The sequence below is a fragment of the Phyllobates terribilis genome, unplaced genomic scaffold (assembly GCF_046119375.1).
Source record: "Phyllobates terribilis strain yellow unplaced genomic scaffold, ASM4611937v1 Scaffold_416__1_contigs__length_1633014, whole genome shotgun sequence".
Lineage (NCBI taxonomy): Eukaryota > Metazoa > Chordata > Amphibia > Anura > Dendrobatidae > Phyllobates > Phyllobates terribilis.
This window is the reverse complement of record NW_027363176.1, coordinates 1358321-1384513: the sequence shown is the minus strand read 5'-3', so window position 1 is coordinate 1384513 and position 26193 is coordinate 1358321. Positions and strand designations below refer to the sequence as shown.

Genomic DNA, 26193 nt, shown 5'->3' with positions numbered 1-26193 from the left:
GGCTGCTGTTGATAACAAGGGCATTTGCTAAATAGATGGTGTGTGTGCAACAATATACTGAAAGGTCAATTATATTGTGCAGCTTATCTCACCACCTGTAGTTATTTAGGTGAAAGCTCCAAAATGCTTGCCTAATATGTCTGTTTATCCAAAAGGAAGTAAAAAGGGAGAGCTAGAAAGATAGCATTGCATCACATTACATGGCAATGCAATGCACAGTTGCTGAAGTTGAACCAAAATGAGCTTGTAATCTGGCTTCTGCAACTTTGAACATGAAAAATCCAATGAGGAGAAGAAAAGCAAAGCCAAAGAGTCCATCCCAAAATCCGACAAACAAGCAAAATGAACAAAAAACATTGAATTCAATTCTTTCTGATTTTAGAAACTGCATTAAAGAAGGGGTGCACCGGTCCTGGAGATACTGCAATACCAGGTCAATGCGTGGAGTGGACAGAGCAAGCTCTTTTTCCATCTCCCTGTTCTAAAAATCCATTTAATATATGGTCCCCAGATAGGGGACGTATCAGATATTAAACTGATAAGAACAGATACTACACTTGATCTTAGCCAAAAGGCCGAGAAGCGATAACCAGAATTGGTTTCAAACTACGGAGCCACCCAAGGATCCTGAAAAGTCCATTTGTGGAGATGAGCTCCTGGACTCCCGTTAAGAAGACATGTTGTCAACCTCTAGATCCCTTACATGCCTGCACTTTTCGGCTTGCTGCTGCTGCAATCCACGCGTTTTAGATCTGCATAACTCCACCTCTTTAAACACAGCACCTTCACCCCCTGCTGTTCCCACCCGCCTCAACACCGTTGGAAGGGATGAGAACCAATTAAGGCGGGGGGTGGGGTGGAACGAGCAGCTGTCTACCCTTAGCAGGAGGGCTCCTGATTACATACCTCTCCTGCTGCTGCTGCTGCTGGCTGTCCAGCAGCAGACTGAAGGTGGCTGCTGCTGTGCACAGGTATATAAAGGCTCAGAGCCTATTATGACACGCGCAGCCAGCGTTCCATTGCCACATTCCATCTACTGCAGGCAGGATACCTGGCTGGCTGAATGTCGCTGAGAAGCTCACAGAGACCGCCATAAGCAACAGTTTAACAGAATGCCACAGACTAATCAACCAAACTTTTTGGGTTGGGTTCTCTTTTATAGTCTGCAGGCATTAAATGAAAGAAGTCAGTGTTCCAGCAGAGGGAGACAACGTTTCAGAAAAGGCATTGTAGCAAACCAAAAAAGAAATTTTAAGCGCAGCAGAGTAACCAGCGCACATACCTGTTAGCTCAGGTGAGTTTAAAAGGCTGCTGTTGATAACAAGGGCATTTGCTAAATAGATGGTGTGTGTGCAACAATATACTGAAAGGTCAATTATATTGTGCAGCTTATCTCACCACCTGTAGTTATTTAGGTGAAAGCTCCAAAATGCTTGCCTAATATGTCTGTTTATCCAAAAGGAAGTAAAAAGGGAGAGCTAGAAAGATAGCATTGCATTACATTACATGGCAATGCAATGCACAGTTGCTGAAGTTGAACCAAAATGAGCTTGTAATCTGGCTTCTGCAACTTTGAACATGAAAAATCCAATGAGGAGAAGAAAAGCAAAGCCAAAGAGTCCATCCCAAAATCCGACAAACAAGCAAAATGAACAAAAAACATTGAATTCAATTCTTTCTGATTTTAGAAACTGCATTAAAGAAGGGGTGCACCGGTCCTGGAGATACTGCAATACCAGGTCAATGCGTGGAGTGGACAGAGCAAGCTCTTTTTCCATCTCCCTGTTCTAAAAATCCATTTAATATATGGTCCCCAGATAGGGGACGTATCAGATATTAAACTGATAAGGACAGATACTACACTTGATCTTAGCCAAAAGGCCGAGAAGCGATAACCAGAATTGGTTTCAAACTACGGAGCCACCCAAGGATCCTGAAAAGTCCATTTGTGGAGATGAGCTCCTGGACTCCCGTTAAGAAGACATGTTGTCAACCTCTAGATCCCTTACATGCCTGCACTTTTCGGCTTGCTGCTGCTGCAATCCACGCGTTTTAGATCTGCATAACTCCACCTCTTTAAACACAGCACCTTCACCCCCTGCTGTTCCCACCCGCCTCAACACCGTTGGAAGGGAGGAGAACCAATTAAGGCGGGGGGTGGGGTGGAACGAGCAGCTGTCTACCCTTAGCAGGAGGGCTCCTGATTACATACCTCTCCTGCTGCTGCTGCTGCTGGCTGTCCAGCAGCAGACTGAAGGTGGCTGCTGCTGTGCACAGGTATATAAAGGCTCAGAGCCTATTATGACACGCGCAGCCAGCGTTCCATTGCCACATTCCATCTACTGCAGGCAGGATACCTGGCTGGCTGAATGTCGCTGAGAAGCTCACAGAGACCGCCATAAGCAACAGTTTAACAGAATGCCACAGACTAATCAACCAAACTTTTTGGGTTGGGTTCTCTTTTATAGTCTGCAGGCATTAAATGAAAGAAGTCAGTGTTCCAGCAGAGGGAGACAACGTTTCAGAAAAGGCATTGTAGCAAACCAAAAAAGAAATTTTAAGCGCAGCAGAGTAACCAGCGCACATACCTGTTAGCTCAGGTGAGTTTAAAAGGCTGCTGTTGATAACAAGGGCATTTGCTAAATAGATGGTGTGTGTGCAACAATATACTGAAAGGTCAATTATATTGTGCAGCTTATCTCACCACCTGTAGTTATTTAGGTGAAAGCTCCAAAATGCTTGCCTAATATGTCTGTTTATCCAAAAGGAAGTAAAAAGGGAGAGCTAGAAAGATAGCATTGCATCACATTACATGGCAATGCAATGCACAGTTGCTGAAGTTGAACCAAAATGAGCTTGTAATCTGGCTTCTGCAACTTTGAACATGAAAAATCCAATGAGGAGAAGAAAAGCAAAGCCAAAGAGTCCATCCCAAAATCCGACAAACAAGCAAAATGAACAAAAAACATTGAATTCAATTCTTTCTGATTTTAGAAACTGCATTAAAGAAGGGGTGCACCGGTCCTGGAGATGCTGCAATACCAGGTCAATGCGTGGAGTGGACAGAGCAAGCTCTTTTTCCATCTCCCTGTTCTAAAAATCCATTTAATATATGGTCCCCAGATAGGGGACGTATCAGATATTAAACTGATAAGAACAGATACTACACTTGATCTTAGCCAAAAGGCCGAGAAGCGATAACCAGAATTGGTTTCAAACTACGGAGCCACCCAAGGATCCTGAAAAGTCCATTTGTGGAGATGAGCTCCTGGACTCCCGTTAAGAAGACATGTTGTCAACCTCTAGATCCCTTACATGCCTGCACTTTTCGGCTTGCTGCTGCTGCAATCCACGCGTTTTAGATCTGCATAACTCCACCTCTTTAAACACAGCACCTTCACCCCCTGCTGTTCCCACCCGCCTCAACACCGTTGGAAGGGAGGAGAACCAATTAAGGCGGGGGGTGGGGTGGAACGAGCAGCTGTCTACAGTTAGCAGGAGGGCTCCTGATTACATACCTCTCCTGCTGCTGCTGCTGCTGGCTGTCCAGCAGCAGACTGAAGGTGGCTGCTGCTGTGCACAGGTATATAAAGGCTCAGAGCCTATTATGACACGCGCAGCCAGCGTTCCATTGCCACATTCCATCTACTGCAGGCAGGATACCTGGCTGGCTGAATGTCGCTGAGAAGCTCACAGAGACCGCCATAAGCAACAGTTTAACAGAATGCCACAGACTAATCAACCAAACTTTTTGGGTTGGGTTCTCTTTTATAGTCTGCAGGCATTAAATGAAAGAAGTCAGTGTTCCAGCAGAGGGAGACAACGTTTCAGAAAAGGCATTGTAGCAAACCAAAAAAGAAATTTTAAGCGCAGCAGAGTAACCAGCGCACATACCTGTTAGCTCAGGTGAGTTTAAAAGGCTGCTGTTGATAACAAGGGCATTTGCTAAATAGATGGTGTGTGTGCAACAATATACTGAAAGGTCAATTATATTGTGCAGCTTATCTCACCACCTGTAGTTATTTAGGTGAAAGCTCCAAAATGCTTGCCTAATATGTCTGTTTATCCAAAAGGAAGTAAAAAGGGAGAGCTAGAAAGATAGCATTGCATCACATTACATGGCAATGCAATGCACAGTTGCTGAAGTTGAACCAAAATGAGCTTGTAATCTGGCTTCTGCAACTTTGAACATGAAAAATCCAATGAGGAGAAGAAAAGCAAAGCCAAAGAGTCCATCCCAAAATCCGACAAACAAGCAAAATGAACAAAAAACATTGAATTCAATTCTTTCTGATTTTAGACACTGCATTAAAGAAGGGGTGCACCGGTCCTGGAGATACTGCAATACCAGGTCAATGCGTGGAGTGGACAGAGCAAGCTCTTTTTCCATCTCCCTGTTCTAAAAATCCATTTAATATATGGTCCCCAGATAGGGGACGTATCAGATATTAAACTGATAAGAACAGATACTACACTTGATCTTAGCCAAAAGGCCGAGAAGCGATAACCAGAATTGGTTTCAAACTACGGAGCCACCCAAGGATCCTGAAAAGTCCATTTGTGGAGATGAGCTCCTGGACTCCCGTTAAGAAGACATGTTGTCAACCTCTAGATCCCTTACATGCCTGCACTTTTCGGCTTGCTGCTGCTGCAATCCACGCGTTTTAGATCTGCATAACTCCACCTCTTTAAACACAGCACCTTCACCCCCTGCTGTTCCCACCCGCCTCAACACCGTTGGAAGGGAGGAGAACCAATTAAGGCGGGGGGTGGGGTGGAACGAGCAGCTGTCTACCCTTAGCAGGAGGGCTCCTGATTACATACCTCTCCTGCTGCTGCTGCTGCTGGCTGTCCAGCAGCAGACTGAAGGTGGCTGCTGCTGTGCACAGGTATATAAAGGCTCAGAGCCTATTATGACACGCGCAGCCAGCGTTCCATTGCCACATTCCATCTACTGCAGGCAGGATACCTGGCTGGCTGAATGTCGCTGAGAAGCTCACAGAGACCGCCATAAGCAACAGTTTAACAGAATGCCACAGACTAATCAACCAAACTTTTTGGGTTGGGTTCTCTTTTATAGTCTGCAGGCATTAAATGAAAGAAGTCAGTGTTCCAGCAGAAGGAGACAACGTTTCAGAAAAGGCATTGTAGCAAACCAAAAAAGAAATTTTAAGCGCAGCAGAGTAACCAGCGCACATACCTGTTAGCTCAGGTGAGTTTAAAAGGCTGCTGTTGATAACAAGGGCATTTGCTAAATAGATGGTGTGTGTGCAACAATATACTGAAAGGTCAATTATATTGTGCAGCTTATCTCACCACCTGTAGTTATTTAGGTGAAAGCTCCAAAATGCTTGCCTAATATGTCTGTTTATCCAAAAGGAAGTAAAAAGGGAGAGCTAGAAAGATAGCATTGCATCACATTACATGGCAATGCAATGCACAGTTGCTGAAGTTGAACCAAAATGAGCTTGTAATCTGGCTTCTGCAACTTTGAACATGAAAAATCCAATGAGGAGAAGAAAAGCAAAGCCAAAGAGTCCATCCCAAAATCCGACAAACAAGCAAAATGAACAAAAAACATTGAATTCAATTCTTTCTGATTTTAGAAACTGCATTAAAGAAGGGGTGCACCGGTCCTGGAGATACTGCAATACCAGGTCAATGCGTGGAGTGGACAGAGCAAGCTCTTTTTCCATCTCCCTGTTCTAAAAATCCATTTAATATATGGTCCCCAGATAGGGGACGTATCAGATATTAAACTGATAAGAACAGATACTACACTTGATCTTAGCCAAAAGGCCGAGAAGCGATAACCAGAATTGGTTTCAAACTACGGAGCCACCCAAGGATCCTGAAAAGTCCATTTGTGGAGATGAGCTCCTGGACTCCCGTTAAGAAGACATGTTGTCAACCTCTAGATCCCTTACATGCCTGCACTTTTCGGCTTGCTGCTGCTGCAATCCACGCGTTTTAGATCTGCATAACTCCACCTCTTTAAACACAGCACCTTCACCCCCTGCTGTTCCCACCCGCCTCAACACCGTTGGAAGGGAGGAGAACCAATTAAGGCGGGGGGTGGGGTGGAACGAGCAGCTGTCTACCCTTAGCAGGAGGGCTCCTGATTACATACCTCTCCTGCTGCTGCTGCTGCTGGCTGTCCAGCAGCAGACTGAAGGTGGCTGCTGCTGTGCACAGGTATATAAAGGCTCAGAGCCTATTATGACACGCGCAGCCAGCGTTCCATTGCCACATTCCATCTACTGCAGGCAGGATACCTGGCTGGCTGAATGTCGCTGAGAAGCTCACAGAGACCGCCATAAGCAACAGTTTAACAGAATGCCACAGACTAATCAACCAAACTTTTTGGGTTGGGTTCTCTTTTATAGTCTGCAGGCATTAAATGAAAGAAGTCAGTGTTCCAGCAGAGGGAGACAACGTTTCAGAAAAGGCATTGTAGCAAACCAAAAAAGAAATTTTAAGCGCAGCAGAGTAACCAGCGCACATACCTGTTAGCTCAGGTGAGTTTAAAAGGCTGCTGTTGATAACAAGGGCATTTGCTAAATAGATGGTGTGTGTGCAACAATATACTGAAAGGTCAATTATATTGTGCAGCTTATCTCACCACCTGTAGTTATTTAGGTGAAAGCTCCAAAATGCTTGCCTAATATGTCTGTTTATCCAAAAGGAAGTAAAAAGGGAGAGCTAGAAAGATAGCATTGCATCACATTACATGGCAATGCAATGCACAGTTGCTGAAGTTGAACCAAAATGAGCTTGTAATCTGGCTTCTGCAACTTTGAACATGAAAAATCCAATGAGGAGAAGAAAAGCAAAGCCAAAGAGTCCATCCCAAAATCCGACAAACAAGCAAAATGAACAAAAAACATTGAATTCAATTCTTTCTGATTTTAGAAACTGCATTAAAGAAGGGGTGCACCGGTCCTGGAGATACTGCAATACCAGGTCAATGCGTGGAGTGGACAGAGCAAGCTCTTTTTCCATCTCCCTGTTCTAAAAATCCATTTAATATATGGTCCCCAGATAGGGGACGTATCAGATATTAAACTGATAAGAACAGATACTACACTTGATCTTAGCCAAAAGGCCGAGAAGCGATAACCAGAATTGGTTTCAAACTACGGAGCCACCCAAGGATCCTGAAAAGTCCATTTGTGGAGATGAGCTCCTGGACTCCCGTTAAGAAGACATGTTGTCAACCTCTAGATCCCTTACATGCCTGCACTTTTCGGCTTGCTGCTGCTGCAATCCACGCGTTTTAGATCTGCATAACTCCACCTCTTTAAACACAGCACCTTCACCCCCTGCTGTTCCCACCCGCCTCAACACCATTGGAAGGGAGGAGAACCAATTAAGGCGGGGGGTGGGGTGGAACGAGCAGCTGTCTACCCTTAGCAGGAGGGCTCCTGATTACATACCTCTCCTGCTGCTGCTGCTGCTGGCTGTCCAGCAGCAGACTGAAGGTGGCTGCTGCTGTGCACAGGTATATAAAGGCTCAGAGCCTATTATGACACGCGCAGCCAGCGTTCCATTGCCACATTCCATCTACTGCAGGCAGGATACCTGGCTGGCTGAATGTCGCTGAGAAGCTCACAGAGACCGCCATAAGCAACAGTTTAACAGAATGCCACAGACTAATCAACCAAACTTTTTGGGTTGGGTTCTCTTTTATAGTCTGCAGGCATTAAATGAAAGAAGTCAGTGTTCCAGCAGAGGGAGACAACGTTTCAGAAAAGGCATTGTAGCAAACCAAAAAAGAAATTTTAAGCGCAGCAGAGTAACCAGCGCACATACCTGTTAGCTCAGGTGAGTTTAAAAGGCTGCTGTTGATAACAAGGGCATTTGCTAAATAGATGGTGTGTGTGCAACAATATACTGAAAGGTCAATTATATTGTGCAGCTTATCTCACCACCTGTAGTTATTTAGGTGAAAGCTCCAAAATGCTTGCCTAATATGTCTGTTTATCCAAAAGGAAGTAAAAAGGGAGAGCTAGAAAGATAGCATTGCATCACATTACATGGCAATGCAATGCACAGTTGCTGAAGTTGAACCAAAATGAGCTTGTAATCTGGCTTCTGCAACTTTGAACATGAAAAATCCAATGAGGAGAAGAAAAGCAAAGCCAAAGAGTCCATCCCAAAATCCGACAAACAAGCAAAATGAACAAAAAACATTGAATTCAATTCTTTCTGATTTTAGAAACTGCATTAAAGAAGGGGTGCACCGGTCCTGGAGATACTGCAATACCAGGTCAATGCGTGGAGTGGACAGAGCAAGCTCTTTTTCCATCTCCCTGTTCTAAAAATCCATTTAATATATGGTCCCCAGATAGGGGACGTATCAGATATTAAACTGATAAGAACAGATACTACACTTGATCTTAGCCAAAAGGCCGAGAAGCGATAACCAGAATTGGTTTCAAACTACGGAGCCACCCAAGGATCCTGAAAAGTCCATTTGTGGAGATGAGCTCCTGGACTCCCGTTAAGAAGACATGTTGTCAACCTCTAGATCCCTTACATGCCTGCACTTTTCGGCTTGCTGCTGCTGCAATCCACGCGTTTTAGATCTGCATAACTCCACCTCTTTAAACACAGCACCTTCACCCCCTGCTGTTCCCACCCGCCTCAACACCGTTGGAAGGGAGGAGAACCAATTAAGGCGGGGGGTGGGGTGGAACGAGCAGCTGTCTACCCTTAGCAGGAGGGCTCCTGATTACATACCTCTCCTGCTGCTGCTGCTGCTGGCTGTCCAGCAGCAGACTGAAGGTGGCTGCTGCTGTGCACAGGTATATAAAGGCTCAGAGCCTATTATGACACGCGCAGCCAGCGTTCCATTGCCACATTCCATCTACTGCAGGCAGGATACCTGGCTGGCTGAATGTCGCTGAGAAGCTCACAGAGACCGCCATAAGCAACAGTTTAACAGAATGCCACAGACTAATCAACCAAACTTTTTGGGTTGGGTTCTCTTTTATAGTCTGCAGGCATTAAATGAAAGAAGTCAGTGTTCCAGCAGAGGGAGACAACGTTTCAGAAAAGGCATTGTAGCAAACCAAAAAAGAAATTTTAAGCGCAGCAGAGTAACCAGCGCACATACCTGTTAGCTCAGGTGAGTTTAAAAGGCTGCTGTTGATAACAAGGGCATTTGCTAAATAGATGGTGTGTGTGCAACAATATACTGAAAGGTCAATTATATTGTGCAGCTTATCTCACCACCTGTAGTTATTTAGGTGAAAGCTCCAAAATGCTTGCCTAATATGTCTGTTTATCCAAAAGGAAGTAAAAAGGGAGAGCTAGAAAGATAGCATTGCATCACATTACATGGCAATGCAATGCACAGTTGCTGAAGTTGAACCAAAATGAGCTTGTAATCTGGCTTCTGCAACTTTGAACATGAAAAATCCAATGAGGAGAAGAAAAGCAAAGCCAAAGAGTCCATCCCAAAATCCGACAAACAAGCAAAATGAACAAAAAACATTGAATTCAATTCTTTCTGATTTTAGACACTGCATTAAAGAAGGGGTGCACCGGTCCTGGAGATACTGCAATACCAGGTCAATGCGTGGAGTGGACAGAGCAAGCTCTTTTTCCATCTCCCTGTTCTAAAAATCCATTTAATATATGGTCCCCAGATAGGGGACGTATCAGATATTAAACTGATAAGAACAGATACTACACTTGATCTTAGCCAAAAGGCCGAGAAGCGATAACCAGAATTGGTTTCAAACTACGGAGCCACCCAAGGATCCTGAAAAGTCCATTTGTGGAGATGAGCTCCTGGACTCCCGTTAAGAAGACATGTTGTCAACCTCTAGATCCCTTACATGCCTGCACTTTTCGGCTTGCTGCTGCTGCAATCCACGCGTTTTAGATCTGCATAACTCCACCTCTTTAAACACAGCACCTTCACCCCCTGCTGTTCCCACCCGCCTCAACACCGTTGGAAGGGAGGAGAACCAATTAAGGCGGGGGGTGGGGTGGAACGAGCAGCTGTCTACCCTTAGCAGGAGGGCTCCTGATTACATACCTCTCCTGCTGCTGCTGCTGCTGGCTGTCCAGCAGCAGACTGAAGGTGGCTGCTGCTGTGCACAGGTATATAAAGGCTCAGAGCCTATTATGACACGCGCAGCCAGCGTTCCATTGCCACATTCCATCTACTGCAGGCAGGATACCTGGCTGGCTGAATGTCGCTGAGAAGCTCACAGAGACCGCCATAAGCAACAGTTTAACAGAATGCCACAGACTAATCAACCAAACTTTTTGGGTTGGGTTCTCTTTTATAGTCTGCAGGCATTAAATGAAAGAAGTCAGTGTTCCAGCAGAAGGAGACAACGTTTCAGAAAAGGCATTGTAGCAAACCAAAAAAGAAATTTTAAGCGCAGCAGAGTAACCAGCGCACATACCTGTTAGCTCAGGTGAGTTTAAAAGGCTGCTGTTGATAACAAGGGCATTTGCTAAATAGATGGTGTGTGTGCAACAATATACTGAAAGGTCAATTATATTGTGCAGCTTATCTCACCACCTGTAGTTATTTAGGTGAAAGCTCCAAAATGCTTGCCTAATATGTCTGTTTATCCAAAAGGAAGTAAAAAGGGAGAGCTAGAAAGATAGCATTGCATCACATTACATGGCAATGCAATGCACAGTTGCTGAAGTTGAACCAAAATGAGCTTGTAATCTGGCTTCTGCAACTTTGAACATGAAAAATCCAATGAGGAGAAGAAAAGCAAAGCCAATGAGTCCATCCCAAAATCCGACAAACAAGCAAAATGAACAAAAAACATTGAATTCAATTCTTTCTGATTTTAGAAACTGCATTAAAGAAGGGGTGCACCGGTCCTGGAGATACTGCAATACCAGGTCAATGCGTGGAGTGGACAGAGCAAGCTCTTTTTCCATCTCCCTGTTCTAAAAATCCATTTAATATATGGTCCCCAGATAGGGGACGTATCAGATATTAAACTGATAAGAACAGATACTACACTTGATCTTAGCCAAAAGGCCGAGAAGCGATAACCAGAATTGGTTTCAAACTACGGAGCCACCCAAGGATCCTGAAAAGTCCATTTGTGGAGATGAGCTCCTGGACTCCCGTTAAGAAGACATGTTGTCAACCTCTAGATCCCTTACATGCCTGCACTTTTCGGCTTGCTGCTGCTGCAATCCACGCGTTTTAGATCTGCATAACTCCACCTCTTTAAACACAGCACCTTCACCCCCTGCTGTTCCCACCCGCCTCAACACCGTTGGAAGGGAGGAGAACCAATTAAGGCAGGGGGTGGGGTGGAACGAGCAGCTGTCTACCCTTAGCAGGAGGGCTCCTGATTACATACCTCTCCTGCTGCTGCTGCTGCTGGCTGTCCAGCAGCAGACTGAAGGTGGCTGCTGCTGTGCACAGGTATATAAAGGCTCAGAGCCTATTATGACACGCGCAGCCAGCGTTCCATTGCCACATTCCATCTACTGCAGGCAGGATACCTGGCTGGCTGAATGTCGCTGAGAAGCTCACAGAGACCGCCATAAGCAACAGTTTAACAGAATGCCACAGACTAATCAACCAAACTTTTTGGGTTGGGTTCTCTTTTATAGTCTGCAGGCATTAAATGAAAGAAGTCAGTGTTCCAGCAGAGGGAGACAACGTTTCAGAAAAGGCATTGTAGCAAACCAAAAAAGAAATTTTAAGCGCAGCAGAGTAACCAGCGCACATACCTGTTAGCTCAGGTGAGTTTAAAAGGCTGCTGTTGATAACAAGGGCATTTGCTAAATAGATGGTGTGTGTGCAACAATATACTGAAAGGTCAATTATATTGTGCAGCTTATCTCACCACCTGTAGTTATTTAGGTGAAAGCTCCAAAATGCTTGCCTAATATGTCTGTTTATCCAAAAGGAAGTAAAAAGGGAGAGCTAGAAAGATAGCATTGCATCACATTACATGGCAATGCAATGCACAGTTGCTGAAGTTGAACCAAAATGAGCTTGTAATCTGGCTTCTGCAACTTTGAACATGAAAAATCCAATGAGGAGAAGAAAAGCAAAGCCAAAGAGTCCATCCCAAAATCCGACAAACAAGCAAAATGAACAAAAAACATTGAATTCAATTCTTTCTGATTTTAGAAACTGCATTAAAGAAGGGGTGCACCGGTCCTGGAGATACTGCAATACCAGGTCAATGCGTGGAGTGGACAGAGCAAGCTCTTTTTCCATCTCCCTGTTCTAAAAATCCATTTAATATATGGTCCCCAGATAGGGGACGTATCAGATATTAAACTGATAAGAACAGATACTACACTTGATCTTAGCCAAAAGGCCGAGAAGCGATAACCAGAATTGGTTTCAAACTACGGAGCCACCCAAGGATCCTGAAAAGTCCATTTGTGGAGATGAGCTCCTGGACTCCCGTTAAGAAGACATGTTGTCAACCTCTAGATCCCTTACATGCCTGCACTTTTCGGCTTGCTGCTGCTGCAATCCACGCGTTTTAGATCTGCATAACTCCACCTCTTTAAACACAGCACCTTCACCCCCTGCTGTTCCCACCCGCCTCAACACCATTGGAAGGGAGGAGAACCAATTAAGGCGGGGGGTGGGGTGGAACGAGCAGCTGTCTACCCTTAGCAGGAGGGCTCCTGATTACATACCTCTCCTGCTGCTGCTGCTGCTGGCTGTCCAGCAGCAGACTGAAGGTGGCTGCTGCTGTGCACAGGTATATAAAGGCTCAGAGCCTATTATGACACGCGCAGCCAGCGTTCCATTGCCACATTCCATCTACTGCAGGCAGGATACCTGGCTGGCTGAATGTCGCTGAGAAGCTCACAGAGACCGCCATAAGCAACAGTTTAACAGAATGCCACAGACTAATCAACCAAACTTTTTGGGTTGGGTTCTCTTTTATAGTCTGCAGGCATTAAATGAAAGAAGTCAGTGTTCCAGCAGAGGGAGACAACGTTTCAGAAAAGGCATTGTAGCAAACCAAAAAAGAAATTTTAAGCGCAGCAGAGTAACCAGCGCACATACCTGTTAGCTCAGGTGAGTTTAAAAGGCTGCTGTTGATAACAAGGGCATTTGCTAAATAGATGGTGTGTGTGCAACAATATACTGAAAGGTCAATTATATTGTGCAGCTTATCTCACCACCTGTAGTTATTTAGGTGAAAGCTCCAAAATGCTTGCCTAATATGTCTGTTTATCCAAAAGGAAGTAAAAAGGGAGAGCTAGAAAGATAGCATTGCATCACATTACATGGCAATGCAATGCACAGTTGCTGAAGTTGAACCAAAATGAGCTTGTAATCTGGCTTCTGCAACTTTGAACATGAAAAATCCAATGAGGAGAAGAAAAGCAAAGCCAAAGAGTCCATCCCAAAATCCGACAAACAAGCAAAATGAACAAAAAACATTGAATTCAATTCTTTCTGATTTTAGAAACTGCATTAAAGAAGGGGTGCACCGGTCCTGGAGATACTGCAATACCAGGTCAATGCGTGGAGTGGACAGAGCAAGCTCTTTTTCCATCTCCCTGTTCTAAAAATCCATTTAATATATGGTCCCCAGATAGGGGACGTATCAGATATTAAACTGATAAGAACAGATACTACACTTGATCTTAGCCAAAAGGCCGAGAAGCGATAACCAGAATTGGTTTCAAACTACGGAGCCACCCAAGGATCCTGAAAAGTCCATTTGTGGAGATGAGCTCCTGGACTCCCGTTAAGAAGACATGTTGTCAACCTCTAGATCCCTTACATGCCTGCACTTTTCGGCTTGCTGCTGCTGCAATCCACGCGTTTTAGATCTGCATAACTCCACCTCTTTAAACACAGCACCTTCACCCCCTGCTGTTCCCACCCGCCTCAACACCGTTGGAAGGGAGGAGAACCAATTAAGGCGGGGGGTGGGGTGGAACGAGCAGCTGTCTACCCTTAGCAGGAGGGCTCCTGATTACATACCTCTCCTGCTGCTGCTGCTGCTGGCTGTCCAGCAGCAGACTGAAGGTGGCTGCTGCTGTGCACAGGTATATAAAGGCTCAGAGCCTATTATGACACGCGCAGCCAGCGTTCCATTGCCACATTCCATCTACTGCAGGCAGGATACCTGGCTGGCTGAATGTCGCTGAGAAGCTCACAGAGACCGCCATAAGCAACAGTTTAACAGAATGCCACAGACTAATCAACCAAACTTTTTGGGTTGGGTTCTCTTTTATAGTCTGCAGGCATTAAATGAAAGAAGTCAGTGTTCCAGCAGAGGGAGACAACGTTTCAGAAAAGGCATTGTAGCAAACCAAAAAAGAAATTTTAAGCGCAGCAGAGTAACCAGCGCACATACCTGTTAGCTCAGGTGAGTTTAAAAGGCTGCTGTTGATAACAAGGGCATTTGCTAAATAGATGGTGTGTGTGCAACAATATACTGAAAGGTCAATTATATTGTGCAGCTTATCTCACCACCTGTAGTTATTTAGGTGAAAGCTCCAAAATGCTTGCCTAATATGTCTGTTTATCCAAAAGGAAGTAAAAAGGGAGAGCTAGAAAGATAGCATTGCATCACATTACATGGCAATGCAATGCACAGTTGCTGAAGTTGAACCAAAATGAGCTTGTAATCTGGCTTCTGCAACTTTGAACATGAAAAATCCAATGAGGAGAAGAAAAGCAAAGCCAAAGAGTCCATCCCAAAATCCGACAAACAAGCAAAATGAACAAAAAACATTGAATTCAATTCTTTCTGATTTTAGAAACTGCATTAAAGAAGGGGTGCACCGGTCCTGGAGATACTGCAATACCAGGTCAATGCGTGGAGTGGACAGAGCAAGCTCTTTTTCCATCTCCCTGTTCTAAAAATCCATTTAATATATGGTCCCCAGATAGGGGACGTATCAGATATTAAACTGATAAGAACAGATACTACACTTGATCTTAGCCAAAAGGCCGAGAAGCGATAACCAGAATTGGTTTCAAACTACGGAGCCACCCAAGGATCCTGAAAAGTCCATTTGTGGAGATGAGCTCCTGGACTCCCGTTAAGAAGACATGTTGTCAACCTCTAGATCCCTTACATGCCTGCACTTTTCGGCTTGCTGCTGCTGCAATCCACGCGTTTTAGATCTGCATAACTCCACCTCTTTAAACACAGCACCTTCACCCCCTGCTGTTCCCACCCGCCTCAACACCGTTGGAAGGGAGGAGAACCAATTAAGGCGGGGGGTGGGGTGGAACGAGCAGCTGTCTACCCTTAGCAGGAGGGCTCCTGATTACATACCTCTCCTGCTGCTGCTGCTGCTGCTGGCTGTCCAGCAGCAGACTGAAGGTGGCTGCTGCCGTGCACAGGTATATAAAGGCTCAGAGCCTATTATGACACGCGCAGCCAGCGTTCCATTGCCACATTCCATCTACTGCAGGCAGGATACCTGGCTGGCTGAATGTCGCTGAGAAGCTCACAGAGACCGCCATAAGCAACAGTTTAACAGAATGCCACAGACTAATCAACCAAACTTTTTGGGTTGGGTTCTCTTTTATAGTCTGCAGGCATTAAATGAAAGAAGTCAGTGTTCCAGCAGAGGGAGACAACGTTTCAGAAAAGGCATTGTAGCAAACCAAAAAAGAAATTTTAAGCGCAGCAGAGTAACCAGCGCACATACCTGTTAGCTCAGGTGAGTTTAAAAGGCTGCTGTTGATAACAAGGGCATTTGCTAAATAGATGGTGTGTGTGCAACAATATACTGAAAGGTCAATTATATTGTGCAGCTTATCTCACCACCTGTAGTTATTTAGGTGAAAGCTCCAAAATGCTTGCCTAATATGTCTGTTTATCCAAAAGGAAGTAAAAAGGGAGAGCTAGAAAGATAGCATTGCATCACATTACATGGCAATGCAATGCACAGTTGCTGAAGTTGAACCAAAATGAGCTTGTAATCTGGCTTCTGCAACTTTGAACATGAAAAATCCAATGAGGAGAAGAAAAGCAAAGCCAAAGAGTCCATCCCAAAATCCGACAAACAAGCAAAATGAACAAAAAACATTGAATTCAATTCTTTCTGATTTTAGAAACTGCATTAAAGAAGGGGTGCACCGGTCCTGGAGATACTGCAATACCAGGTCAATGCGTGGAGTGGACAGAGCAAGCTCTTTTTCCATCTCCCTGTTCTAAAAATCCATTTAATATATGGTCCCCAGATAGTGGACGTATCAGATATTAAACTGATAAGAACAGATACTACACTTGATCTTAGCCAAAAGGCCGAGAAGCGATAACCAGAATTGGTTTCAAACTACGGAGCCACCCAAGGATCCTGAAAAGTCCATTTGTGGAGATGAGCTCCTGGACTCCCGTTAAGAAGACATGTTGTCAACCTCTAGATCCCTTACATGCCTGCACTTTTCGGCTTGCTGCTGCTGCAATCCACGCGTTTTAGATCTGCATAACTCCACCTCTTTAAACACAGCACCTTCACCCCCTGCTGTTCCCACCCGCCTCAACACCATTGGAAGGGAAGAGAACCAATTAAGGCGGGGGGTGGGGTGGAACGAGCAGCTGTCTACCCTTAGCAGGAGGGCTCCTGATTACATACCTCTCCTGCTGCTGCTGCTGCTGGCTGTCCAGCAGCAGACTGAAGGTGGCTGCTGCTGTGCACAGGTATATAAAGGCTCAGAGCCTATTATGACACGCGCAGCCAGCGTTCCATTGCCACATTCCATCTACTGCAGGCAGGATACCTGGCTGGCTGAATGTCGCTGAGAAGCTCACAGAGACCGCCATAAGCAACAGTTTAACAGAATGCCACAGACTAATCAACCAAACTTTTTGGGTTGGGTTCTCTTTTATAGTCTGCAGGCATTAAATGAAAGAAGTCAGTGTTCCAGCAGAGGGAGACAACGTTTCAGAAAAGGCATTGTAGCAAACCAAAAAAGAAATTTTAAGCGCAGCAGAGTAACCAGCGCACATACCTGTTAGCTCAGGTGAGTTTAAAAGGCTGCTGTTGATAACAAGGGCATTTGCTAAATAGATGGTGTGTGTGCAACAATATACTGAAAGGTCAATTATATTGTGCAGCTTATCTCACCACCTGTAGTTATTTAGGTGAAAGCTCCAAAATGCTTGCCTAATATGTCTGTTTATCCAAAAGGAAGTAAAAAGGGAGAGCTAGAAAGATAGCATTGCATCACATTACATGGCAATGCAATGCACAGTTGCTGAAGTTGAACCAAAATGAGCTTGTAATCTGGCTTCTGCAACTTTGAACATGAAAAATCCAATGAGGAGAAGAAAAGCAAAGCCAAAGAGTCCATCCCAAAATCCGACAAACAAGCAAAATGAACAAAAAACATTGAATTCAATTCTTTCTGATTTTAGAAACTGCATTAAAGAAGGGGTGCACCGGTCCTGGAGATACTGCAATACCAGGTCAATGCGTGGAGTGGACAGAGCAAGCTCTTTTTCCATCTCCCTGTTCTAAAAATCCATTTAATATATGGTCCCCAGATAGGGGACGTATCAGATATTAAACTGATAAGAACAGATACTACACTTGATCTTAGCCAAAAGGCCGAGAAGCGATAACCAGAATTGGTTTCAAACTACGGAGCCACCCAAGGATCCTGAAAAGTCCATTTGTGGAGATGAGCTCCTGGACTCCCGTTAAGAAGACATGTTGTCAACCTCTAGATCCCTTACATGCCTGCACTTTTCGGCTTGCTGCTGCTGCAATCCACGCGTTTTAGATCTGCATAACTCCACCTCTTTAAACACAGCACCTTCACCCCCTGCTGTTCCCACCCGCCTCAACACCGTTGGAAGGGAGGAGAACCAATTAAGGCGGGGGGTGGGGTGGAACGAGCAGCTGTCTACCCTTAGCAGGAGGGCTCCTGATTACATACCTCTCCTGCTGCTGCTGCTGCTGGCTGTCCAGCAGCAGACTGAAGGTGGCTGCTGCTGTGCACAGGTATATAAAGGCTCAGAGCCTATTATGACACGCGCAGCCAGCGTTCCATTGCCACATTCCATCTACTGCAGGCAGGATACCTGGCTGGCTGAATGTCGCTGAGAAGCTCACAGAGACCGCCATAAGCAACAGTTTAACAGAATGCCACAGACTAATCAACCAAACTTTTTGGGTTGGGTTCTCTTTTATAGTCTGCAGGCATTAAATGAAAGAAGTCAGTGTTCCAGCAGAGGGAGACAACGTTTCAGAAAAGGCATTGTAGCAAACCAAAAAAGAAATTTTAAGCGCAGCAGAGTAACCAGCGCACATACCTGTTAGCTCAGGTGAGTTTAAAAGGCTGCTGTTGATAACAAGGGCATTTGCTAAATAGATGGTGTGTGTGCAACAATATACTGAAAGGTCAATTATATTGTGCAGCTTATCTCACCACCTGTAGTTATTTAGGTGAAAGCTCCAAAATGCTTGCCTAATATGTCTGTTTATCCAAAAGGAAGTAAAAAGGGAGAGCTAGAAAGATAGCATTGCATCACATTACATGGCAATGCAATGCACAGTTGCTGAAGTTGAACCAAAATGAGCTTGTAATCTGGCTTCTGCAACTTTGAACATGAAAAATCCAATGAGGAGAAGAAAAGCAAAGCCAAAGAGTCCATCCCAAAATCCGACAAACAAGCAAAATGAACAAAAAACATTGAATTCAATTCTTTCTGATTTTAGAAACTGCATTAAAGAAGGGGTGCACCGGTCCTGGAGATACTGCAATACCAGGTCAATGCGTGGAGTGGACAGAGCAAGCTCTTTTTCCATCTCCCTGTTCTAAAAATCCATTTAATATATGGTCCCCAGATAGGGGACGTATCAGATATTAAACTGATAAGAACAGATACTACACTTGATCTTAGCCAAAAGGCCGAGAAGCGATAACCAGAATTGGTTTCAAACTACGGAGCCACCCAAGGATCCTGAAAAGTCCATTTGTGGAGATGAGCTCCTGGACTCCCGTTAAGAAGACATGTTGTCAACCTCTAGATCCCTTACATGCCTGCACTTTTCGGCTTGCTGCTGCTGCAATCCACGCGTTTTAGATCTGCATAACTCCACCTCTTTAAACACAGCACCTTCACCCCCTGCTGTTCCCACCCGCCTCAACACCGTTGGAAGGGAGGAGAACCAATTAAGGCGGGGGGTGGGGTGGAACGAGCAGCTGTCTACCCTTAGCAGGAGGGCTCCTGATTACATACCTCTCCTGCTGCTGCTGCTGCTGGCTGTCCAGCAGCAGACTGAAGGTGGCTGCTGCTGTGCACAGGTATATAAAGGCTCAGAGCCTATTATGACACGCGCAGCCAGCGTTCCATTGCCACATTCCATCTACTGCAGGCAGGATACCTGGCTGGCTGAATGTCGCTGAGAAGCTCACAGAGACCGCCATAAGCAACAGTTTAACAGAATGCCACAGACTAATCAACCAAACTTTTTGGGTTGGGTTCTCTTTTATAGTCTGCAGGCATTAAATGAAAGAAGTCAGTGTTCCAGCAGAGGGAGACAACGTTTCAGAAAAGGCATTGTAGCAAACCAAAAAAGAAATTTTAAGCGCAGCAGAGTAACCAGCGCACATACCTGTTAGCTCAGGTGAGTTTAAAAGGCTGCTGTTGATAACAAGGGCATTTGCTAAATAGATGGTGTGTGTGCAACAATATACTGAAAGGTCAATTATATTGTGCAGCTTATCTCACCACCTGTAGTTATTTAGGTGAAAGCTCCAAAATGCTTGCCTAATATGTCTGTTTATCCAAAAGGAAGTAAAAAGGGAGAGCTAGAAAGATAGCATTGCATCACATTACATGGCAATGCAATGCACAGTTGCTGAAGTTGAACCAAAATGAGCTTGTAATCTGGCTTCTGCAACTTTGAACATGAAAAATCCAATGAGGAGAAGAAAAGCAAAGCCAAAGAGTCCATCCCAAAATCCGACAAACAAGCAAAATGAACAAAAAACATTGAATTCAATTCTTTCTGATTTTAGAAACTGCATTAAAGAAGGGGTGCACCGGTCCTGGAGATACTGCAATACCAGGTCAATGCGTGGAGTGGACAGAGCAAGCTCTTTTTCCATCTCCCTGTTCTAAAAATCCATTTAATATATGGTCCCCAGATAGGGGACGTATCAGATATTAAACTGATAAGAACAGATACTACACTTGATCTTAGCCAAAAGGCCGAGAAGCGATAACCAGAATTGGTTTCAAACTACGGAGCCACCCAAGGATCCTGAAAAGTCCATTTGTGGCTAAGTGCCAGAATTGGCGCATCCTATGAATGCGCCATTTCTGGGGCGGCTGACGGCTGGTGTTTCTAGCCTGGGAGGGGGCCAATATTCATGGCTCCCTTCCTGGGCTATTAATATCAGCCCCCAGCTGTCTGCCTAGCCTTTGCTAGCTATTAAATTAGGGGGGACCCCACGTCATTTTTTTTGGGGGGTCCCCCATTTTAATAGCTAGTAAAGGCTATGTATTCAGCTGGGGGCTGATATTAGTAGCCTGGGAAGCTCCGTGGGTATTACCCCCTTCCCAGGCTTCAAACATCTGCCCCAGCCGTCTGCTTAACCTCCGCTAGAGCCTAAAATTAAGGGGAACCCCACGCCAATTTTTTTAATAATAAATCCTTTATTTTAATACTAAATGACAAGTACAGTAACCAACACTATCACTGTACTTCATATATATGTGACTGACATGTTTCTATCTATCTAATCTATGTGTGATGCTCTATCTTTCTGTTCTAAATTGTCGGGTACCGCTGCTGAATTGCCGGCCGGCTTTTTTAAAGAGACAGTGCATGAAAACACTATTATTTTTTTAAATAAATCCTTTACACTAAATGACAAGTACAGTAAGCAACACTATCACTGTACTTATTATATATGTGACTGACATGTTTCTATCTATCTAATCTATGTGTGAAGCTCTATTCTTTCTGTTCTAAATTGTCGGGTACAGATGCTGAATTGCCGGCCGGCTTTTTTAAAGAGACGGTGCATGAAAACACTAATATTTTTTTTAATAAATCCTTTACACTAAATGACAAGTGCAGTAACCAACACTGTCACTGTGCTTCTTATATGTGTGACTGACATGTTTCTATCTATCTAATCTATGTGTGATGCTCTATTCCTTCTTGTCTAAATTGTCGGGTACCGGTGTATGTCGCTGCTGAATTTGCCGGCCGGCTTTTTTAAAGAGAGTGTCTTCTGAGCAGTTTGTCAGCTTTTGGACACCTTTGCAGGTGTTTTCTATGTGTTTCTATGTGTTTTTGTTTGCCTGCCATTGGTTTTAACGGTGTTCGACGGTGTTCTAAGGTGTTCGACGAACAGTTCCTCGAACATCCCGGTGTTCGACGAACCGAACCGAACCCGAACACTACGGGGGTGGCTCAACACTAGTGGTGATATCTGAGATGGAGGCTGAACATGAGGAGGAGGAGGAGGAGGAGGAGGATGCGCAGGAGCTGTACACTGTGGGGGCAACTCTGACTGACATAGGGCCCGCAATCCTCGGTGTGGGGAGGATGTGTTCCGTCCCAAGGTCCGACTAGGTCCCGGCTTCCACTATGTTTACCCAGTGTGCCGTCAGAGAGATGTACCGTCCCTGGCCACAAGCACTTGTCCACGTGTCCGTTGTCAGGTGGACTCTCCCAGTAACTGCATTGTTGAGGGCACGGCAGATGCTTTGGGACACGTGCTTGTGTAGTGCGGGGATGGCACACCGGGCAAAATAGTGTCGGCAGGGGACCGAGGACCGAGGGACGGCCACCGCCATAAGATTGCGGAAGGATTCCGTCTCCACCAGCCTAAAAGGCAGCATTTCCAATGCAAGCAGTCGTGAAATGTGCGAATTTAGGACTGTGGCCTGTGGGGCATTAGCTGCGAATTTTCGCTTTCGTTCAAAGGTCTGGGATATGGACAATTGAACGCTGCGGTGGGACGTGGACGTGGACGTTGATGCTGTTTCTTGAGAAACTGCCATAACAAGTGAAGACTAGTGTTGAGCCACCCCCGTAGTGTTCGAGTTCGGTTCGGTTCGTCGAACACCCGTGTGTTCGCCAAACTGTTCGTCGAACTGTTCGTCGAACACCTTCGAACACCGTTAAAACCAATGGCAGGCAAACAAAAACACATAGAAACACATAGAAAACACCTTCAAAGGTGTCCAAAAGCTGACAAACTGCTCAGAAGACATAACTAACACATGGAAAAATGACAAGTACATATAGTCATGCGAAAATAAAAGAGGTGGAGGAGTAAAAGGAGGGGGAGACACAGATATAGGCATGTCATGCCCTTCTAAAATCCAAAAAGTGAGAAGCCGACACGGCCAGTCCGTTCCTGCCCGTGCCACCTCCGTGTCGACGGGTTTGTGCCAGAGCCGCGGTGGACCCTGACTGCCAGCCCCCCTCTCCTAATACTGGTGCCTGTCCGCTGGTGGGTCGAGCCCCCCGCGGTGGGGGGGGAGTAACATCTGCAGAGGAAAGACCATCTTCCAGCCAAACTAACATGTCGACTTCTTTTCGTGGACAATGTGATACGATCCCTTTGTTACGGACACGCCCATCGCTACAAATTCCAGATGAGGCACAAAAACAGCAGGTGCTTCAGCGGATATCAAGTGCTCCTTCAAGTGGGCTCTCCTCCACATCAACTTCAACATCACAAATACTCCAGTCCTCAGAGGTGTCACCCCAATCGCACTTGCTTCCTCACAGCTCCCAAGTCTCCAGCTGCCCGTCTGAGTATGGGGTAACACAGATGGTTGAGTCTGCACAGCTGTTTACTCATACTATAGCCTGGGAAACGGAGGTCTGCTCCAGAGCTTCTGTTAATCCAGACGAGGAAATGATCTGCACTGATGCCCAGAATCTTTATAAGTCGGATCCAGGACCAGATGAAGAAGGTTCTGAGCATAATGTAGACCCTCGTTCCCAAACTGTAACTCCTGTTGGTGGAGACAATGATGAAGACGATGATGAGACTCAAATACCTGATTGGAGCGACAACTTGATTTTTCGGTCAGGGCAGGAAGAGGTTGGCTTTGAGGACGACGGGTGTGATAACACACAGGGTGATGATGACAAGGTTGGAGATCCCACTTACTGTCAACCCACAGTCAGCCAGTCGATGAGGTCACCCTTGCCTTTGCCTGGCCTTTGGGATGTCGCGGTGGTCGGCTCCCTGGCCCGTACCCTGGGGTCACTCTTTAAAAGGGTGGATAATTGTTAATTTTATAAGAGTTTGTGACACCACCTGTGGTATCTGGTGAGAAGCACCAGCGCTGCAGCAGTCCACTGAGGCCCGTGATAAGGCAGCTCGATGGTATAGCTCCCCACAGGTGGAGCTAGGTCTCAGGGCAGCGTATGCAGGGGGAATGCAGGACAGGCGAGACCCAGCTGGGTCAGAGCAAGAACGGAAACGGACACGGTAGTCACTTCAGTACCTTTTACTGGAGGAAATTCAGGCACATCCTGGAGCACTGTAGGGTGAAGGGTGCATATCAGGATCCTCCCCAATGAGCGGGTGTAGGGCCTCCTGTTTCTTGCCTCTGCGCAGTAAGTTTCTGACCTGCCTGGAGCTAGGCCTAACTTTGTCTCTGTCCTGCGCTGGCTGACCTTGTGGTAGGGCCTTCTCTTGAAGTTCACGCTCCCAGTATGCGGGGCCTAAGCGTCTCCTGGCTCTGTTACGTATCAGCACCTTAGCGATCCTGGGACTTGTAGTTCTCCAGGGATTCCGGTTATGCCTTACTGGGTCATAGAGATCCCGGTAAGCTCGGATCCGGTGTCCGGTAAATGCTTCGGGGTGAGCTGGTTAAGCTCCTCTGCCCCTTATGTACTAACTCGCCACTCGCCTTCGGCCTACTCGGGCCCTCAATAGGCTATACACACTAACGGCAGCTTGCCGCGCTTCACCGATCTTATGACGCCGGCACACCTTAAGCTCTATCTGGGCTCCCTGAATCTAGCTAGCAGGAGCCTCGTGCTCCACTGCTGAACTATTAACTGAGTTCTCTAGACTAGACTGAGCTCCACTGCAGACTGACCTCTCTTAGGCTTCTCTACTGCAGGAACTCTTCAGAGGAACTGAACTGCCTAGCTCCACCTTCCCTATTTATATCCCTAACGGGCTCCCTCTGCTGGTCTGAGGTGGAAGGTGGAGATGTGTGAATGTTTATGGGGGCCTCTTGTGGAGGATTCCATCAATACACTCTTCTAGGATCTGTGATACCAAGCGCAGCGGGGCGTCACAGATGCTATTGACGACGAGGTTAGGTTGCGCCTTCCTGGACAGAGACGGAGTACTGGAAGCACGTCAACAACTGCATCCTCAACCACAACTCCGCCTCTGACCACAAGTCGTAGTGGCTCTTCAGGTCGCATGGGCTCTAAGCCTTGCATAGCCTGGGCATTTATTCAGATCGATAAGGATGACCCAACTCGTGTTATCTGTAATATTTGTCACCAAAAGCTAAGTGTAGCACCCTGAGGATTCGGCTGCTACAGGGGTATTGCACCTCAACCCAGAGGTGTGATATTCCACTCCCGGGTAAGGAAGGAGTGTGGAACTGAGCTCAGATAGACTGCATGCACTACATACATCCCATTCCAGAGGAGCAGGCCGACGGTACTCCCACTTAGAAATGTGCAGGTACAACCGAGCCTGTTCCTGGCTGGAGTGGGAGGGGGGTGGTACATCCCATGTAGTGTAGGGGCAGATAGGGGGAGCAGTCTGGGTAGTGATAGGAGCTCATTGGGTGCTGGTCACCTGAGCTCACACATAGAGGGATATATAAGGAGGGCACCAACTTAGATCAGGGTCAGACGCTGAGAACAAGTCAGTTGGAGAGGAGAGAGAAGAAAACAGCAGCCCTGGAGAGAGAGAGAGGAGAAAGAAAGAGAAAGACCCAGAGGGGGACAGCAGAAGGGACCCAAGAACCCAAATTAGAGCACCGGGTGAGGAGTCAGCACAAGGGTACCGGAACCCAAGCTGGTGGGGGCAAAAACATCCCTAGCCAGAGACCGGAGGCTGTGGGCAGCATCTGCCACGGCCACCCACTACATCCACCCTGAAGGCATACCACATGGAGGGTCAGGGAACCTAAGGCCAAGGGTTGCCCAACAGAAGGCCCGAGGGAGCTGGACCTAGGTGGATCACTGGTGGGGACGGCTGAAGAAAGGACAGAGGGAGAGCTCAGGGCCACGCTCCGGACTTGTTTGGGGGTTGGCCGGATCCAGGACCTGGTGGACGCAGCACGGCTCGGGTGGTCACTAACAGCTGGAGTGACCGAAACATCCGCAGTAAGTAAACTCCCTTAACTGCACAACCCGAGTCTGTCTTCATTGCCGGCTGCACCGCACCACCACAACCCCCATCCTCTGCGCCTGTCCCCTCTGAGGCTATACCCCTCCCGTTGGGGGTTATCCCACCAAGCTGCACATCCACCATCAGCCTCAGCGGACCCTGCTGCAGCGGCGGCCACAGTGACCGCATTACAACGGGTGGCGTAGTCGACACAAAAGAACTCTTATAACATCAGTAAGGACTGCCACATAACACTTAGCTTGACGCCCTGGGCACGGGACCGGGTCACAGCCGCTCGGAGACTACAACCCCCCATCTGATCCGGTGCCGGGTATTCCCCTCAAAAAGGAATATGTCCCAGGGGGCGCGTCAACTTTGGCGTAGTCGGCAGGATTACGTGCCCGCAACACCCGGGTACTGCGTGCCTGAAGAAAAGTGCAAGTTTACCTCAGAAAGAAGTCTCCCGCCGGTTCCGGAGGGTCCACGCCATCGGACTCCATCACCAGTCGTTTCCCGCCGATTGTCCGCCATTTCCAGCTTGTTCCCGCCATCTGCAGAGTTTCCCGCCACTGGGCGACGCTTCCCGCCAAAACCGCAGATTTCCCGCCTTGGAAGAGCAGCGGACGCCATTATGGGCGTGCCAAAGGAGGGCAGGAGGCCACCTCCCATCGTGGGCCAGGACAGAAAATGGCGCCAAAAGTGGAAACCGCCCCCACCAACAGAGACTGTGATGCTGGAGGTGTCTGTCAGCGTGAAAGAACTCCCCCTGGAGCTGACAGTCACCGAGTTGCCCCGGGACCGCCCTCGAAGTGGGAGGAGACGAAAGAAAAAAAAAAAGATGGGTGTCGCTTGGAGCAGTCTAGAACGAGCGCACCCGGAGGCAAGGTGTCCAGAGC

General features: G+C 46.5%; 16 non-coding genes across 16 annotated transcripts; all 16 read right to left on the bottom strand.

Moving 5' to 3' along the window:
- Positions 1-396: 396 nt before the first annotated feature.
- Positions 397-587, bottom strand: LOC141227801 (U2 spliceosomal RNA). Its single transcript, XR_012294782.1, has one exon. It is a non-coding gene; the product is annotated as a U2 spliceosomal RNA (small nuclear RNA).
- Positions 588-1702: 1115 nt separating this feature from the next.
- Positions 1703-1893, bottom strand: LOC141227032 (U2 spliceosomal RNA). Its single transcript, XR_012294144.1, has one exon. It is a non-coding gene; the product is annotated as a U2 spliceosomal RNA (small nuclear RNA).
- Positions 1894-3008: 1115 nt separating this feature from the next.
- LOC141226989 (U2 spliceosomal RNA) lies at positions 3009-3199 on the bottom strand. The gene has a single exon (XR_012294102.1). It is a non-coding gene; the product is annotated as a U2 spliceosomal RNA (small nuclear RNA).
- A 1115-nt stretch (positions 3200-4314) lies between these two features.
- LOC141227800 (U2 spliceosomal RNA) lies at positions 4315-4505 on the bottom strand. Its single transcript, XR_012294781.1, has one exon. It is a non-coding gene; the product is annotated as a U2 spliceosomal RNA (small nuclear RNA).
- A 1115-nt stretch (positions 4506-5620) lies between these two features.
- LOC141227799 (U2 spliceosomal RNA) lies at positions 5621-5811 on the bottom strand. The gene has a single exon (XR_012294780.1). It is a non-coding gene; the product is annotated as a U2 spliceosomal RNA (small nuclear RNA).
- Positions 5812-6926: 1115 nt separating this feature from the next.
- Positions 6927-7117, bottom strand: LOC141227798 (U2 spliceosomal RNA). The gene has a single exon (XR_012294779.1). It is a non-coding gene; the product is annotated as a U2 spliceosomal RNA (small nuclear RNA).
- Positions 7118-8232: 1115 nt separating this feature from the next.
- On the bottom strand, positions 8233-8423 carry LOC141227797 (U2 spliceosomal RNA). The gene has a single exon (XR_012294778.1). It is a non-coding gene; the product is annotated as a U2 spliceosomal RNA (small nuclear RNA).
- A 1115-nt stretch (positions 8424-9538) lies between these two features.
- LOC141227796 (U2 spliceosomal RNA) lies at positions 9539-9729 on the bottom strand. Its single transcript, XR_012294777.1, has one exon. It is a non-coding gene; the product is annotated as a U2 spliceosomal RNA (small nuclear RNA).
- Positions 9730-10844: 1115 nt separating this feature from the next.
- LOC141227795 (U2 spliceosomal RNA) lies at positions 10845-11035 on the bottom strand. Its single transcript, XR_012294776.1, has one exon. It is a non-coding gene; the product is annotated as a U2 spliceosomal RNA (small nuclear RNA).
- A 1115-nt stretch (positions 11036-12150) lies between these two features.
- On the bottom strand, positions 12151-12341 carry LOC141227794 (U2 spliceosomal RNA). Its single transcript, XR_012294775.1, has one exon. It is a non-coding gene; the product is annotated as a U2 spliceosomal RNA (small nuclear RNA).
- Positions 12342-13456: 1115 nt separating this feature from the next.
- LOC141227792 (U2 spliceosomal RNA) lies at positions 13457-13647 on the bottom strand. Its single transcript, XR_012294773.1, has one exon. It is a non-coding gene; the product is annotated as a U2 spliceosomal RNA (small nuclear RNA).
- Positions 13648-14762: 1115 nt separating this feature from the next.
- On the bottom strand, positions 14763-14953 carry LOC141227791 (U2 spliceosomal RNA). Its single transcript, XR_012294772.1, has one exon. It is a non-coding gene; the product is annotated as a U2 spliceosomal RNA (small nuclear RNA).
- Positions 14954-16071: 1118 nt separating this feature from the next.
- Positions 16072-16262, bottom strand: LOC141227057 (U2 spliceosomal RNA). Its single transcript, XR_012294167.1, has one exon. It is a non-coding gene; the product is annotated as a U2 spliceosomal RNA (small nuclear RNA).
- Positions 16263-17377: 1115 nt separating this feature from the next.
- Positions 17378-17568, bottom strand: LOC141227790 (U2 spliceosomal RNA). Its single transcript, XR_012294771.1, has one exon. It is a non-coding gene; the product is annotated as a U2 spliceosomal RNA (small nuclear RNA).
- A 1115-nt stretch (positions 17569-18683) lies between these two features.
- On the bottom strand, positions 18684-18874 carry LOC141227789 (U2 spliceosomal RNA). Its single transcript, XR_012294770.1, has one exon. It is a non-coding gene; the product is annotated as a U2 spliceosomal RNA (small nuclear RNA).
- A 1115-nt stretch (positions 18875-19989) lies between these two features.
- Positions 19990-20180, bottom strand: LOC141227788 (U2 spliceosomal RNA). The gene has a single exon (XR_012294769.1). It is a non-coding gene; the product is annotated as a U2 spliceosomal RNA (small nuclear RNA).
- Positions 20181-26193: the final 6013 nt, after the last annotated feature.